Raw genomic sequence first — 15568 nt, forward strand, 5'->3', positions numbered from 1 at the left:
TCTATCTGCATTCTCATTACCATGATCTGAGCTGAAACAGTAGATGGGAAGCTAGGCACAGTTGATTAAGAGAAAGGATAAATTTAAGACTAAGACTACTCATTAAAAAAAAATTAAGTCTTGTTATTGTAGCTGTAATACCCAATATCACTACACCCAAAAGAAGTCAGTCTTTTTACCTCGCAGGCTGTTGATTATCATCATTTGACATAATTTGCTTACTGGCAGTTTAGCATTTCCCCTCTTTAGAGACCAGCTGATCATATCTTTCTTCATTGCCTTTAAACACAGGACTAAGTCTGAGAGAGCACATTTTAATACTCATGTTTAAAGCTGACCCTAATTTCTCCTTATTGAGGAAAGAGCAGAGAGGTTTCCACGCAGGGAAAACATTTCCACCTTGAATATACTTAGCATGACAGCACCGTGTAGATCAAAAATACATGCCAAAGACCACGAAAGCTGATGGGAGTAGTTAATGAATGATATACTCAGCCCAGCAGGTATAGGAGGGGAACTTGCATTAGAGCACTTGCAGGGAGCCCTTGACCCAGGACAGCACACAGCCCGCTAGGTTTGAATTGAGCTGCCTGCTTGGGCCCAGCAGCGAAGCTTAATTGCTTCTTGCGCAACACCACCGGAACGCAGATTTGCTTGGTTAGAGCATTTAATACAGCATGACTTTACGTCCACGACTCCCATGCATTAGCAGAGAAAAGCACAGTAATTGGGTCTTGCACAGAAGTACAATATGTAAAAAGCAGGAGAAAAACTTTTGAGGCAGACCAATTATCAGTAACGCACAATGTAATGACAACGCTTCAGAATAAAGAACAGAGACAGCCCCTGATCCTGCAAACATTTATTGTCCTGCATTTTGCTACCATGAGTAATCTCCTTGGGATTCAATGAGACTTTGCATAATAGTAAAATTAAACCATGTATCATCATTTCCAAGGCACAGTTCTGAAACAAATAATGTCTACAGAATCCACTCTATTTGAGCATAGGAGAGCATAGGAGAGAAAAGAAGGGGGGGAAAAAAAAAAAAAAATCAGAAAACTTCTCCGACAAAGGTCTTGTTTTTCTCTCTGGCTGAGGAGGAAGAGAAGACATTATCACCAGATCAACTGCACAAATATAAACAGTCTAGTCTTCAGGTTAGTTTCAAGTTGAATAGGTTAATGGAACTGGTAGGCCTGGACTCATCCCATTTTTGTCTCAGTTCCCTTTCTTTGTCTGGGGAGAGGCCAGAACAATGAGCCTTCTTACAGGAGTCCTGAAGCAAAAGACCTAAAGTTAAGTGAATCCAGGTATTTGTGCACACGTGACAGCCACCTGCAGCTTCTAGAGCCTGGTTTCCAGTGGAACTATTTAAGTCTGTGCATTCACATTTCTTTCTGCTTATATCCATTCCATATCTGGATTTTTGAGAAAATTCCAGCTGCAGAATTTTTCAAGCAAGGGAATACAGAGAGCAGGCTGAATATAATCCTTCTGTCCATGTATCCTGTACATCTGCTGGAGCTTCAGATGATACAACACTTGGGCTCAGCTGGGAAACCTGAGTCTTGACAAAAATCTATCTACAGTAGTCTATGACCCAGCCAGCCTCTTCTCCTGAGAGGATAAGACCCATAGTGAGGGGTACAGAAAGGGTCACACGTTCTGCCCCTGTGAACAGTGATTCAGTTCACTACACCAGCTTAAACCCCCGGCAAAGATGGGTTTGGTCTGCAACACCAGACTGCAGTGGCCGAGGGGCAGTTCGTTCCTCTCTGCTGGCTCTGACATGGGGTGCTCTCACTGAACGGCCAGACAGGAAAGAAGTGGTAATATCTTACATGACTGCAGCTATTTTCTTACATGCACATTAGGTGGAAAGACCTGACAGAACAGATGCATCTTCTGATGGTGAAAACACAAAGGTAATACTAACAGAGCTTCTTAGATGGTTGCATAGCATGTGTCCAGCTACAGGAAACCTGAGAGGCTATGCAACTGAAGAGGCACGTAGCTGAGAAGAACTGGACTAAGATGAAGATTCACCATACTACCTATTATTTTTTTGTTTCCAACTTTACAGCAAAATTCAAGGCCAGGCATTCAAACTGTGACTTCAACTTTTACTAAGTATAGGTTTGTCTCTGGTGAGTCTGGAAGACTTTGGACATGCTATTTTGATAGATGCAGCCAATATGAAAAGGGACGCACAGGCAATGCCTCCCATAGCTCAACACTAGAAAAGATGCCCAACAAAGGAAGTTAGGTATGAAATGGATTGGCAACAGAGCTTAATGTTCTTAAATTCTGTGCATAGAACAAGTTTTGGTAGATCCACAGCCAGGCTCTTCTCTCCAGTCTTTCCAGCCTTCCCTCCACCCCTAAGACAAGATTTTAATGCAGCTTTTTTATTTGTGACCTTGGGGTTTTCATCTATGACTGTTTTTTGGGTTTTTTTACCTCCTGCAGTCTTGGGTCATTGCAAATATTAATATGGTGAGGATGGAAGGATTCCAATGTTGAACAGGAAAAATTACTAAAGTTTGATGGCTAAAGAGTGTTTCCTTATATGAGGGGCTTGTTTTTAAATAACCGATACACTTGTACTAGATGATCTACCCACACATTACTGTCACAGTATCAGGAGGGACAGGAGATCATTGATGCACATTGTAAATAGACATTTATAAGTCATGCTATAAACAAGACCTAAGATGCAAACGTTTAACAGTGACAATGGATTAAGTTTTCATGCATCTAAACATGAATTAATAATTTATTAACTCTTTTCAAATATTTGTTTAGGATAAAGAAGCATCTCCAAACCAGTACCAATTTTTACATTTTTAAATAGGGCAGTGGAATAAAAATTAAAGGAATTTGCCAGAAAGCCAAATAAAAACGCCAAGGATATTAACACTCAAACATTCTTGATTCTTCAAAGATTTTAAAAAAACAAGCCACCTAGATTTAATTTTAATATATGCTAGGTAAATGGTTTAAGTAATAATGAAGCAGTTTTGAACTGGACAATAGCCCAAAGAAAGAAAGTTTTGAATTTGTAAGAGCTGACAAATGGTTAAATAGAAATTTGCTGAAACAGTTGAATTGATGCTATGCACAATGCAGCATAAAATAAGGGACAGAGGGGAAGTATATTAAGGAATTAAGAGTTTCCATTACAGGCTCATATGACCCCATATCAAGTATTTCTCTTCCTTCAGAAATTTCTCTTTCAAGCATATTCACACTGCTTGGTATGAAAATAATCCAACCAACCTGCTCAAAAAATACTGCACGTCGTATTCTCTCTCCTCATACATGTCTGATGCAACACTGGATGTGATCAAGTTACGTATGACTAGTACAGCAAATATATTACATATAGAAATATCATCGCTTACTATTATTAAATGGAAACAAAGTTTTAATATTGCTTTTCTGAACACTACTGCAGAATGCAGCTGCCACTGTCCCAGCTTTGTTTCCTACTGACACGACATCCGTGTATATCCACTACCCTCTGTTCTACTCACGTTTAATATCGTTTTAGGGCTGGCTTGACAAAGACACAAGCCAGGCCATCTCTCCACCATCTCATACAATAAACGAAGGCTTCTTTATCTTAGTTTCTCCTGCAACAACATGGGAAGAGAAAGAAGCAAGAATACTCCCTGCACTGGGGTAGGCAGCATTCATTATGGGGTACAACACCTGCCAAGGCAAAGTAAGCACCTCCCAGAGAAAACCCACATAAGCTTCATAACCAGAATAAATGCAGCACATCTAAAAGCTGCTTGTAAGTGGAGCCAAATCTGAACACAAAAGTACATCCATTCAGCAGCATGCAATATCGCTTCCAATTTAAGGATTGTGTCCCTGTTGATGAAATTTTCTAATTCAAGTTACTTGATTAAAATTCTGTGACTAATATATGCTTTAGATTAACAGCTCAGCTGCATGCAAGGTATCCTTCAATACAGATTTGGATAGATTTATCCCATATTACATTACAGATGTTGTAGCCAGACACTATCAATAGCTCTCATTTTGAGCTTGTGCGTCAGTCAAGTGCTTATTAAAAGGCGAGACTGTTTGGGGAATTTTTCTTCAGTGACAACAAAAAAGTACACTTTCAATTCCTCTAAATAGGTTTATTTGCCCAGTTAAGCTGCCCGGCTTTATTGCTTCAGAAAATGTAATAGTCCCCAGTGTCTCTACCCGAGATGTCGCATACCCCACCTTCTCCCACGCGTACTGAAGCTGGCGTACAGACCAACTCAAAAAAAATCAGAAAAGCGGGTCAGGCTGAAGCGACCTCACATCACAGCCTTAGATGTTGCCCATATCAAAAAGGTGAGCATATTCACATGCAATTATTCATGTGGCATACGCTTCCCTGCAATACCAAATCCTAATGGCTATATAGAGGTACAGGTAAAGGACAGTCACACAGACGTACCAGAAGCAGCATACTCAGATTTTCCCATAGGATAGATGGATGAGAGTAAAACCTGTGTAAGCGGATTCATTCCCTGTGTGTTACATCTATACACAATTCTTTCCCTCTTAAACTGGCACAATCCATAGAAATTAGAGTAACCCTGAAGACAGATAAATTTCTAGCATGCAGCCTTACATAGAGGACACAAAGCAACCCTGCATCACTGTCAGGCTCTCATCCAGTTTAGTTTACCATATATTTCTGAAAGTAGGTACATTACCACTTACTGAAAGAGTCAATTCAGAGGGCATTTTTCCCCACAGCCGCTGTAGGTGGTGACATAAACAACACGAAGGTTTAGCCAGTTTAAGTTGTGACAAATGCTCCAACATCCCTTTCAGTACCATGGAGACAAAATGCTTTGAACCAAGAGCATCAGATCTGATCTGGAGCTAGTGCCACCCAGCCCTCGTAAACCATGACAGGCTCAAAATAAGCCTGACTAAACTTTTGTCTAAGATAGCTGGAGCTCAGGGTCAGCTGCTGCAACTCCCCCCAGCCAGCAGACATACCGTTCATGATCTGCTGCTTGGTTGCCTGGGTAAACATTACTGTGCCATAAGAACACGTAGCACATGGAAGAAGCTTTTGTTCTATACCTGTAATATTTAGTTTATTTTTTTTGAGAGAGAGAGAGATCCCTTGTAACATCAGCTAAGCATTATGAATCCACGTCCCCTGTCATTTTTGAGACTATCTGATTAAAATCAAGCAGTCTATAATAGCAGCCATTACTTCAACATGGAAATTAGGGGTATTGTTAATTCTTTTCAACGTGTATCAGCTCCCTCCTAATTGGATCTATATTCATTACTGAAACTGAAATTAAAGAACAGCTATGAAAGGCTTCTGATGTCAGCTGTATATATCATGCTTTGAATTAAGTTACAAAAATGGTTAATGCATTATATGAATCTTTAAGTACCTATTTCATTCCATTTAGTTGTACATGTCCCAAGTCCCAGAGTGTTCACTAATGCAGCAAATTTTTAGGGTGGGTAAAGAAGTTCTTTCCATTTGAATTGCTGAAAAATGCATAGATCATGGCACCAAACCTCCCTGAAATTTGTTGGTTTAGAATTGATTTGTCTGCCAGGTGCAGGAGCCGCTCAGTAAACGAGGTGCAGGACAGGAAGAAATAGACCCTTTGAGTTATTGCCCATCAGAAATACCACAAGAATACAAAGTAAAAGCTGGCTAAACTCGGATGAGGACACTGTGTCCTGACCCTTGAAAACACTTTTTTTTCCCTCCTAAATAAACTAAGAAAAAAAAAAAAAAAGAAAAAAGGAAAAGTTTGTGCTCACCTCCAGAAGATGTTTATCACAACTCCCCCCTCCCTCCCCCAGCTTAATTTTTCCTTTTTTTGTTGTGTGCGAAAAGGAAGAAGAAACCAAAGTGTATTGTACCAGCCTCTCAGACAGTTAAAATCTCCTTTCTCCCCCTTTTTGCCATAGAGCAGTAGTATACGGTCATTAATTTTTATGCCTTCAAAACCTAAACCCCATAGCATCCTTCCTGCTTGCCAAGTGGGGCAAAAAAACAGGCTGGAGGATGGCCAAGTAGTTTCCCTCACCTCAACTAATCCAGACTGGAGAGGTAAAGGAGGGAAGAAAAGGTTGCCCTGGTACTTTGGTTTGCTCCCTTTTGAATGCAATCCCATTTTCCAGATGCCAACAACAGATATTTCAACTAAGCGGACAAAAGAGACGAGCTCTTCTTGCCTCACGAAGCTGGATAACGTAAGGAAAGGGAAGACAAAGCAGCGGCTGCTACGCGACGCAAGTAACGGAGGAATTTCAGCAAGAGCTGGCAGGAAAACAGGAGGTGCTGTTCCGAAGTCTGCCTCTGTCCCTCCAGCCTGCTTGGTGTTTTTGACCAGTATTTCCAGGCAGAGCGAGACCAGAGATCTCCATCTTCTTTAGGTCAGAGGTCTTCATCTAGCACTTACCGGCCCCGAGAGGGGCTCTTAAGGGCTTTAATAAGGGTATCAAAGCATGCTGATACATGTTACACTTTAATTTCTGTAGGTGGAATTACTACAGAAGGCTATCTCTCTGGTAAGGACTCTTAAGGTCCACAATCAAAACCCATCTGTTTTGGTCAGCTTTCTCAGAGAATCCTGGAGCAGACCAGCCTTCACTGGACGTTAAAACAACTTCAAAATAGTAACATACTTCTTACGAAGGATTTAAAAAAAAAACCCCTATCCCCCAGCAAACCTGAGATGGTCCACTAGCAAAATATGAGTATATTTTCCAACCTGAGCACCTTTTCCTTCTGGAAAGCCAAGCTCCTTTTTCTGTGGGAATAACCTGCCCGAATCTCCCCGCAGCCAGCTGAAAATGATCAGCCCTGGCAATTGTTCCAGTCTCTGTATTTACCTCCTCTGCCTGCCCTTATCTTGCCTGCTGCAGATTTACCCTTTCCGACTTCCCAAAGCAGCGCACCTGACATTTGCTCAGCCTTTCAGAAAATGAGGTGTACAAGCCATCCAAATTTTATTTGACCAGAACACAACCTTGAAGTAATTAATGTAAAGTAGAGTAAAGGATACCTGGCCAAAGAAAAGGTATATTCCATTTATGTCAATTATCCTAATTATAGTCCATGAGTTTTCAGTGATAAAAAGCCATTAATGAGCTTTGTCACCGATAGCATTACTTTCTAATCTTAATTCTTTTAGGATTATTAGCTTTAAAGCCACTTGCATGAAGATAAGTTAATTTATACTAAAATTAAATTGAAAAGTAATGCTTAGATGCAGTAGTATCTACACAATAAAGCAGCACTACAAACATTCACTTGAATAAAACCCACTAATTCACTTGTTCACAACCCCTGAAAATTTGTTTCCCAAAACATTTTTTAAATAAATCGCATATAACAAGTGTAATAATCACATATAATAATAAGTAAAAAAAGAAAAGAAGTCTTTAATCACACCCTCTCATTTTCTATTGACTTCAAAGTCTGTATGAACTCTGTTTGCTTTCTCCAGCATGGTGAATATTTTTCCTTGCCTAGTCACTGTGCTTCTTGGGTCAAGGACCCCCATGGGGAAAAAACTCACCTTTTTTTCTCCAAGACCTCGTGGCAGAAATAGTTCTAATAAGGTGACTTGACTAGACATGTAAATGAGATCATGAAGCAAGTAGCTACTGAAGACACTAGGGCAGGACATTGAAATCTGATTTTTTTTTTTTAATGATAGTTGGATATTTTTATTAAATGAAAAATGTCATTGGTTCGAGCAATAGGTGCTTCTGCAGAGTATACCCAATGCATCTGTGGGATACGCCACCCTTATTAGCAGCAGTACCTTAGTAGTAAAGACTATATCCAAGAAAGTCATGCGGACTTGCCCACTGATCTCACAGTAAGTGACTATAGACCTCTGAAGTGAAATCCAGAACAGAGAGACAAACCTCCACAGTGGGATCCACATGTCTAGAAGCCTCTGCCATCATTTTAGACATCCCTAGGCTTGTGGAGCATCCATACACAAGTGGATATAATAGGTAACCTGTGCCATGCAGGATACTTTAAGTAATAGCATTGTTTTAGGTGCCTTAAGGTAGCCCACAAGTCCACCTATATTTACACTCCCGATCTTCCCTCTCCCTCACCTCCTTACTCAGTACACATAGTGAATCCACTCTAAAAATAAGATTCAAAACCACACAAACTGCATAGAGAGATATTAAGTAGCACCCCAGGAAGAAAAGTTGAGTACAAGGCAAACCTGAAACATAACAAGTAGTTAAATCGGGCTCTAACCTCTACATTTGTGTATTAATAAGCTGCAGTATAGCATCTTTGCCTGGGATTTACCTGGCTGCCAGACTCACGGAGTAGGTGCTAGTATTCCTGGAGGACTTCCTAGCTGTACATTGAGGAGAAATACACAATATTCTCCTCCACCACCCTGCAAGGCACTCACAGGGCTCATCCTTTCTCCTAAAAGCTCAGCTGTGCACACATAGCTCCAGCTGTCCTGTGGGACCAGCTTTAACTTGTTACGCACTCAGGGGCTGCCTCCCACCTCCCCTATGATTCTGCAGCCTGGCTGGACACCCCAAATCAGTGCTTGGTCACAGCTGCAGCCTGGGAACTTTCACATTAAACATGAGGGGTTTGCAGAGTTCAAGAACATCCAGGATTACGTGGGGCCATTGCTGAGGAAATGGCTGTGAAAAGTCTTGCTAAATTAACAAATGAAATGATTCCGTCTAGAAAGATCTGCTAGGAAATTTCTCTGCTGCAAGAAAAGTGAAGACTTGTAAAGCAAGTACACAAAACAGTCCTTCTCCCCTGCACAAAAAAAAAAAAAAAAAGAAAAAATAGAGAGATGCAACAACTACACAGGTATTGCTGACATATGCAGAATCCTAGCTGGGCTGGCTGGCACAATTTCTCACTCGCACAGCTGGAAGCACAGGTGCTGTGGATGGTGAGAAGAAAGGGGGACAAGGGAATGGGATGAGCAGCCAGGTGGTTCCTTTTCTAGCCCATCATCTGGAGTCCATGCGCTCCAGCAGAAAGCACTAGCCGGAAAGGGCTGCTCTTCTTCAGCTCCTTGTTCCATCGCAGTAAATACACTCCTAACTCGCAGATGTGCACTGAATTCGTGACGTTGCAGAAGGTTTCACCAGCTACGTCAGAAGAGCCCTGCTGGTTCCAGCCACCGCTGCGCAAGCACAGCACCCTGCTGGGTGCAGTGTAACAGCATTTAGGTAATAGACAGGGATTGTAAATTCTGCCCAAAAGAATCACTGTCAATCTTTCACTGAAAGTTCTTTTTACTAACTTGCAGAGAAAAGCAGATTTGGGTTTTGGAAGAATTTTCCTAAGCAAATGTCTTGAGGTTTTTTGCTTATTAATATTCTATACTGAAAGACATTCAAGTATTAATAAGTGGACTAAAGGGGAAATGGGTATCTTTGCTGCTCATACATCTTGATCAACAACCCATTTTATCCTTTACCTTCCAGTGAGAACTACGGGGCCAATTCCCTTCTGCTTTACACTGGCAGAATCCTGTGACCTCAGGGATATAAAACTGAAACGAAACCAGTAGGAATTAAAGCCTTAGTCAGGATTGGGGAAATATTCTGAACTCCATCCATACGGGGTTTTTTTGCTATTGTATATTCTTACAGCTTTTGGTCAGAAAAATTGCATTGGTACCCATATGGGTAGTGCAGGGCTGACGATAAGGGATGGGGTTTTCGAGACTGACCAGTTGGGGTATAGCCTGAGCCATCAGCAACCCTTGTTAGTTGTGGGAGGGAGCTGGAACAGCGCCGAGCACTTCGGAGATTTCCATCTGCCCAGGTGAGAGCTGGGGCATAGAGGTAGAGAGAGACAGGATAATTTGCCCCTCTGTTAGGGAATAAAAGATTTCAGTCTCCAGAAATATCAGATAGAAGTCAACCAAATTTGGCTTCTAAAGACAACAGAGGGAAGGAAAGAAAAGCTCCTTTAAAATTTTGCAGCTATATGTGGGATGCTGCTAGATGCGAGGGAGCTGCCAAATTTCTTAGTGTACATTACAAGTATGTAATTAAAAGCCCTTTAAAACCACCACTTACATAAAAAAATAAAAACAAAACACTGCAACACACAAAATAATGAAAAACAAAAACCCAACTATAGAAATAGAAATAGTTGTTATTCTTTATTGTAGTTCATAATTATGGGTAATGATTTGTTTTTCATATTTATGAGATTAAAATACTGCATCAAGCTGTTCAGATTTGCTTTCATCTTTCTCAGGCCATAGAATATATGGTTTGATCACAATCTTTGCACAAAATCTACAGGAAATATTGAAAATTATTTCTTTTCACTGATTTATTGTTATAATTAAATACAAAGTGCAGCTCAAAACCAATTTTGGACAAGAAAATTACCAGTAATTAAATCTGTACTGTTAATTTCCCCTCTTATCCTCTTTTTTTCTTTTTTTGAAAGCCTGTTTTTAAGGAACAAAAGTGGAACAAAAACTTCAGCAATGTCTGTCTGCTCATCAGTCCATTTTCTTCTTCTGAACCTTTGGACCTCTTAGCTAACTTGAAGCAAATTTGACAGAGTAGCAGAAATCTTAAAGATAATTACATTCCTGAAAATTTCATACAAATTGGTAGCTGGGTGGATTGAGACGAGAGCCAAATGAGTTCTTCCTGGGAGGAAAAGGGCTGCAGCATGAACTTAACCCTCATAGAATAGTTTGGGTTGGAAGAGACCTTTAAAGGTCATCTAGTCCAACCCCCTGCAATGAGCAGGGACATCATCAACCTGATCAGGTTGCTCAGAGCCCCGTCCAACCTGACCTTCAATGTTTCCAGGGATGGGATATCTACCACCTCTCTGGGCAACGTGAGCCAGTGTTTTACCACCCTCATTGTCAAAAATGTCTTCCTTTTATCTAGTCTAAATCTGCCCTCTTTTAGTTTAAAGCCACTATCCCTTGTCCTATCGCTACAGGCCCTGCTAAAAAGTCTGTCCCCATCTTTTTATAAGCCCCCTTTAAGTACTGAAAGGCTGCAATAAGGTTGTCCCCAGAGCCTTCTCTTCTTCAGGCTGAACAACCCCAACACTTTCAACCTGTCCTCATAGGAGTGATGTTCCATCCCTCATCATCTCTTGTGCCTGACCTGCCAACACAGAGCCAGCGGTTTACCTACTCAGTGACTTGGCAGCATATGCATCTCTCAGCTCTGGTCCCCATACCTACAGCTTCTTTCTCACCGGGTGGTCAGGGGACGCAAGAGGAACCAAGAGAGAGCAGGGCCATGAGAAGTCTGTGAGGAGCCCCTCTGGTGGGTAGGAGCACAGTGGTTAGTACAGAAAAGCACAGAAAAGTTGGCATCCTCAGTCTTGCTCCTGATGAACCAAACTTTGTTCTTTGGGGAGTCTTTTTCCCTCTGCTGTAAAAAGAAATTTGTGTCCTGTCTGAGGGCTCTCATTCCTCCCTAAATCTGCAGTGCAGGTTTAGCCCACTGTGGAGCTGGCGTACATCTTTGCCATTCAGCAGCTGTTTAGCACAGTGGGAGAAGCAAAATGAAATGGTTGCTTTTGTGTGTTGCCCAGTAGACCGTGTTGCTTACACCTATCCTACCACCAGCAGCAACCAAAAGCATTCAAACCAATAACACTGTGGGAACTATAAATGATTTCAGTGGAGAGCACCCAACAACAGCGGTTAGTTGTCATTTCTCTGATTGCCTAAACAGACTATGGGTGCTCAAGTATGCTTTACAACCAGAAAGCTCTTCTTTCAAACAGGGAACGAGATCTGGGGAACATCATGTGCCAGAGTTGCCTTGGTTGCATCTGTCCTACAGGTAAACAAAGAAAATTGTCCCTAGGGACATCAACCTGGCAATTTTCACTGCACTTTAGCTCAAAATAAATCTTTTGGGGATGTAACTTAGCTAGAAAATGAAAACAAATGCACTTTGATTCAAAGTTGAACAACCTCTTCAGTCAGCTACATCACAGCTTTTCCTTCTCTCTGGCCACAGAACAAACCAGAAATTGCACAAAAATTATTTCTTTTTCCTTGGGGAAAGAAGGCTAAGATTAAGTGATAATCAATAGCACACAGTAAATAAACCAATCTCTTAATGGATTGCAAAGGGACTTCAGAAGTCTTCGCACTGCACAGCAGCCACTTTCAAAGGAACAGGCAATCGTCTTCAAAGAGCGGAGGCCAAGTGTCTGTGCCAAAGAAAGGTCACACTCACCATCAAGAGTACATGCTAAACCTCAGAAAGCCTAAAAGGGACTGAGATAGTAGGACGGATCATTCTCTCCCTAACGACAAGGCACCCCGAAGCATATTTCTGAAGTTGCCGCTCTGCTGTACAAAAACCATTGCAATTCCTAACATCAGACCTATAGAAAATAAAAGCCCTCAAAAATAACAGAGATCAACATACAACAGCTTAACCTTTTTCATAAGATCCTAGAGGATTCAGAAATAAACTTTCTCAAGGTAAAATGCAGTCTGAGGCAGGCCTGATGGTTTGACACAATGCAGACTTGTCTGTATTTGCAGAATAGCCACAGTTGCTGTTACACAAACCAAGGATTAGCGACCAAATCGCATCAAAACCTGGGTAGTCACAAATATATAATACTCACAAGCACTAAAACTGCTTCAACTGTACCCAGTCAGATCTGATCACACGATTTACTACCCCTTATATTCTCTTTTTACATTTTTGCTCACTCCCAAGTTCTCCGTTACCCCCTTCAACCCCTCCCTAATAAGCCACCAACCCCTCTTTACTCTTTCCCGTGGGACCAGTTCTGCTGATTTTACACTTTTATTTTATATTTGTGACGTGGTAGTGTTATAGTAATTTCAATCTTGGTCAGCAGTTCTGTTAAGCCACTACCCCCTGTTTTGTTATACATGTAATGTTTCTCTTTGCTGCTACTTCTATTGCAGTTGCCTTGTCTGTGTAGTCACAGATCACGAGTGGACTTCTGTCAACATAACAACTGTTATGCCTTAATTCTTCATCTGTAACATGGATGTGATCATGGTATCTTTTCTAATGTAATTTTTCTGCTTTGTCCATTTACACAAATGGACAGTGGACATCTTTTGCTCTGTTCATTCAAAGCACCTGATTTCAGATGAAGGCATTCAGGTGATACTGATGTAAAATTAGGCAAGCAGACAAATAACAGCACAACCATACATCCCCTCAGAACAGTGCGCTTACCCTTCCTCTACCTACCAAAACAGAGCTGGAACATAATGCTCCTGTTGTGCCCCAAAGTGAAATAGAGCAGAAAACCTCAAGGTTATTACACCTTGAAAGGTACCTTTTAAGGTCATCTAGTCCAAATGATGCCCTTCCTCTACTTGATCCATCATTGTCTTCTGCTTGGAAAGTCCCAGGCTGTTTAGGAAAAATAAACTGGAAAGAAGATAGATGAACTTGACAGGTTATGAAAAGCATATTCCTACCCTTCAGATGCTTATAACTGCTCTGCTGTTGTGGTTACAGGGAAAATAATCACAGGGCTCCTATGGTTGCCTATGTACCGATAACAACGCTGAACAGCTGCTGTCCACCTATGTCAACATACCTAACCATACCTTCCAGCTTCCTGGAAATAAAAAAAGAAATGCATACAAGAAGAGAAGCAGCAGAAGATGCCCATCTCTGATTCTGGACTGCAGAGAATGTGCAATAGTTTGGATGCCACTGAGCTATAAGGATATTTTTCTCTTTGGTTTTGGAGAAGTTTCGTTTTCTCCTTGCTGTAGTCTAACCACAGCAAACAACCGTTTTTCTTGATTAAACTAGAGTAGGTTGGGTTTTCATTAGTAAGTACCTGTCTCATGCCCTAAATAGCCTATCATTCAAGCCTGGAGATTTTATTCTGATGAAACAACTACAGATGTGAAAAATGGGAAGTAACAGTCAGGAACTGCTTTCCTATTATATGTTGTTGAATTGCATTGATTAGTTGCTCAAAAGCACAACCTATTTAAGAAATAAAAACAAAATAGTGCAAATGAAAGAATCCGAGGCAAGACAAGAGAAGTTTAAAATTCACAGTCTACCCATTCTGCATTCTTTGGATTCAAATCTTAAAAGAAATAAAACCCACTTCTGGCTACAAGTGAAATATGACTGAGCTGTGCTCTAAATTAAAAGCTGGCAATACCTTTGGATTTGATAAACTGTATAATGTTGTCATGAATATTTAGAAATACTATCACTTTTCAGGAGGGAATGAAGTCTATGTCTATCATGCCCTTCAGCTCTCATTGTGTTAAACTGAAAAAAATCACTAATTATAAAACTATTCATTGAGTTTAGAATAAAGCTGAAATCTTTAGCTCAGATATTTGATTTTTGCTGATGTTCTGCTCTGTTACATGGCTGAGAAGGTAGCAGATGGTTGTAAAAGATTCAGACAAGTATCTAGCTAGGGAGAGAGCAAATACAGCTGGGTGATTTTATCTACTGTGCAGCTTCCAAGAATATGGAGAAATGCACTGAAGTGGTCAAAAGAAGGAGCTGGAAGGTTGGAATAAGAGCAAGCATTGTATGGAGAAGGCTCCATCTCAAAGCAACCTGGAGATGTGTTGAAATTCTTCACACTATTCTAGATTTCTGAAACATTCTTCACATTATTCTGACTCCATTTATTTTCTAGATTAAGGCCAGTCCTTTCTTGATGATACTGGTGCCCTAAGGCTTTGGTCTTACATGCTGTTCAACAGAGCCTTAACACCATTTGTGCGTTCTTTGAATTTTCATACAGACACCAAACTTCCTCACAGCAACCTACAGCTTTAGGACTTAATTTAAAATGTGAGGAACATATGGAGGGCTAAAAGTTGAAGACTATAGTCTGACATAACAATGTATGTATGTTACTATGCACATTACTATGTAACACATTAGCTTGAAAATGAAAAGAGATTTCTTTCAGTGTGAATATTAAATCTGAGAAGGTTAAATCAGGCAAGTTACCAGTGGTGAAGAATTGCCATTAAAAGCTAACTAATAGGTCTGACAAAGAAGTTGGGTGCCGAGTCTGCCTGACCTCCAGAAGCAGAGGAAGACACTGAGGAATCTGGGGGGTCCCCGCCAAAGTCAGCTGATCCACTCACAAGCACTAGAGTGCCAGGGCATGTTAAACTGGCAGAACAAAAAGCACAGCTGATGTACATATTAAAAAATGAAAACAAATCTGGATAGTAAAGAAAAGTGGTGGTTCCTAAAGGGCAAAGACAGCAGGGGTATTGCAGTTTAAAACGTAGGCAAGAAAGACAGTATTAATTAAGGTCTGTTGTATAGGCATCAGGAACATGATGAGAGATGTCAAGAGGCCATGGAATTCTACTGAGCTAGAGGAGAGAAGACAAAGCAGAGCTGTGAATCCAATCTTCTGCAGCAGCGAGGGAGACTTCCCGAAGAAAAAGCGGGTATGACCTCAGGTAACTGGAATCTCCCCTGGTGACTTATTTATGTTTATTTGTTTTACTAGAAGAGGTGCTCCTTTTCTAGCTCTCCCGTTGAT

This window comes from Phaethon aethereus (genome assembly GCF_964289735.1).
Source record: "Phaethon aethereus genome assembly, chromosome: 2".
Classification (NCBI taxonomy): Eukaryota; Metazoa; Chordata; class Aves; order Phaethontiformes; family Phaethontidae; genus Phaethon; species Phaethon aethereus.